The sequence below is a fragment of the Octopus sinensis genome, linkage group LG3 (genome assembly GCF_006345805.1).
Source record: "Octopus sinensis linkage group LG3, ASM634580v1, whole genome shotgun sequence".
Classification (NCBI taxonomy): domain Eukaryota; kingdom Metazoa; phylum Mollusca; class Cephalopoda; order Octopoda; family Octopodidae; genus Octopus; species Octopus sinensis.
Window position 1 is genome coordinate 111,972,894 of NC_042999.1, and position 2,968 is coordinate 111,975,861.

At 44.9% G+C, this 2,968-nt stretch overlaps 1 pseudogene; it reads right to left on the reverse strand.

Moving 5' to 3' along the window:
- Positions 1-1,779: 1,779 nt before the first annotated feature.
- Positions 1,780-1,938, reverse strand: LOC115209976 (annotated as a pseudogene).
- Between the last annotated feature and the right edge of the window lie 1,030 nt (positions 1,939-2,968).

Genomic DNA, 2,968 nt, shown 5'->3' on the forward strand with positions numbered 1-2,968 from the left:
AAACTCCAGAGAAGTTGATTATTTGTAACGTCCATACCGTATGTAGTGATCTTAGAGCGAACGAGAGAGAGAGAGAGAGAAGGGAAGAGAAAAAGAGCGGTCTACGCACAGAAGTAAATAAGACAGAAACCCAAAATTGGTGTTGTTCTTGCTGTTTAGCTCTAAGTCAACCTTAATCTAATGGACACATAATCGAAGACAATCCACCTTGGCTATGTCATCATGTTTTCAGATACATTGTATCCAGGACCACAAAATTTCAATCTTACTTCTCCAAGACAGATTCAAAGGAAAATAGCCCTGTTATCTATAGCAGGGCGATCGATCACGTTATAAGCAAGTGCTTGTTAACACCCTTTTTGTCGGTTTTTTTTTTGGGTTTTTTGCTTGATTTTCTTTCTATTGTATGCATTTTTAATTCTGCCCCCATCATACATGGTCCAATTAGCTTCATCGTTGTTGTAACATATAGCTCTATCGATAATCATGTTTATTATTGATTTCAAATTTCGGCACAGAGCCACACCAGTTTTGGGGGAGAGGATAAGTCGAATACATCGACGCCAGTGTTCAACTGGTACTTATTTTACCGACCCCGAAATGATGAAAAGGTAAAGTCAACCTCGGCGGAATTTGAACTCAGAACGCAGAGACAGACAAATGTCGCTAAGTATTTTTCCCGACATGCTAACGATTCTGCCAGCTCACCGCCTTAATCATGCCCTGTCATTTACACTCAGACATGGGAGATCTGAATGGGTTTAGTATAGATGCATAATGTTTAAAAGAAATTAGGTAAGAACTTGCTTTTGTCCTCAGTTGTCAAGTTCCTTCTTGCTTCGTTATCTTTATTTCCGTCAGAAGAACAATGAGCGAGTTTGAATGGAGAGGAAAGGTAACTCTTACACATCAAAGCAATTGATGTCTAATTTGAATATCTGGGATCGAATGGGGAGGTCCTTTCAGGAGATGGAAAATATGAAGCAGGGAAAGTAACTCCAGAGCATTGTATGTCTAAGGAGAAAAGGATGTTAACAAGCAGTTGCTTATAACATGATCGATCGCCCTGCTAAAGATAACGAGGAGATTTTCTTTTGAATTATATACTCTACTATCTTGGAAAACTAAGACTGAAATATTGTGGTCTTGGATTCAATGCATCCGAATACAAGATGACATGGCCAAGGTGGATTGCCTTCGATCATGTATCCACTGGATTAAGGTTGACTTAGAGCTAAACAGAAAAAACACCAATTTTGAGCTCCTCTGTCTTATTTACTGCTCTACGTACCATTCTAGACTGCTCTTTCGCCCTTCCCTCATCCCTCCCTCTCTCTCTCTCTCTCTCTCTCTCTCTCTCTCTTCTCTCTCTCTCTCTCTCTCCAGCCCGCTCGTTCTTAGATCACTACATACGGTATGGACGTTAAAAATAATCAACTTCTCTGAAGTTTTATAGCTTGATAAACTTTATTGAATGTTTTGGGAATTCCAAGTCATGTTTCTGACACTTAAAGTTAGTGTAGTTGTTGTTGTTGGTTAGTCCCAGGTTAACCCCCAAGCAAGAATCTATGGTCAAAGAGATTCCATTCCATAATTTTTCAAAATTTCATCCTTAAACACCCCATCCTTCACCTAAATGCAAGGAGATGAGGACCGTGTTATCCAACGTATTTTCCTTCTAAGACAGTGGAATGAGATTTGAGGAAGATTTAGCTACTATTTCTAACAGATCGAGCAACCATACAAGGGCGGCGGCGGACAGCGTTTTCGTGTCATGACCGCCTCTGGACCGGACGGGGCCTCTGGACGATGGGATCCCGGGGTCGCAATATGCGTTCGTGGTGTCGATGTTCACTGAGTCCTGCAATTCGCATCAGTTCACGCGGATAGCCTCGCTCTTCATCGACGGACGAGCCGAGCGATCCCCCGTCCAGGGTTTCAGTATTTGTTGCTGCTGCTACTGCTACTACTACTACTACTACTACTACTACTACTACTACTACTACTACTGACAATCACGTAGGGAATAGGACGTGACACGTTCTCCGCGAAGGAAGGAAAAAAAGAAACGAAACGGAAATCGAGCGGCGGCAGCAGCAGAACAGGGCGCGACTGCTGACGCCTGGCGCGACGGGCGGACGCAGGAGAGGAAGGAAGGAAGGAAGAGTGAGAGAAAATAAAACGGTCGTGGAGCCGCAAAGCGCGCGGCACCGTCGGCCGGGCGCGCTGGTTGTCGAGCGGGCGCTGGCTGGATGAGACGTGCGCAGTCGACAGCGAGCGTGGCATCGGGGCGGGCGGCCGCGCTGCTGCTGCAGTGTTAGAGGGCCGACCAAGATGAAGGCGAGGGGGCCCGGCCGCGGCTTACGAATGGGGCGGATCACATTTTATCGCGTTCGGCACCACTGCGTTCGTCAACACCGAATAAATATGATTTGGTTGCATGCACCATGCTTTCGTTCTTTTAGGTGCTTATGCAGGCGTGAATGGACTTAGACACACTATCGGTCCTCCTATCAAATACCGAGCAGATTGATGGCCGGAGGAAGAAGTGCTCTGGCTTCGGCGGCTACAGCAATGTGAAATGATATGATTTACCCAATGTCCCGCCCGATACAGAAACTGAACCCACTACCTACTATTAGCATCGTCAGCATCGCCATTTTTATATAGGTACATTTTAAATTACTATCATTGAAGCACTGGCTTTTCTACATATGGCACCACACCTAACACAGATGCGCGCAAATAGACGTAGAGACACACAGACATTCTCGAAAGCACACACATGCACACAAATTCACACACTTACACGCATACATCATACCGACTCTCACACGCATTATCCACTCGCAAGCGCCCACATATACACACATATTTAGATTCTTCCAAGCGCACTTGGATACACAGAAAGGCAAACAAACTTTCAGCAACTGTATATATTCAAACTCATACACACTCACATCCACGA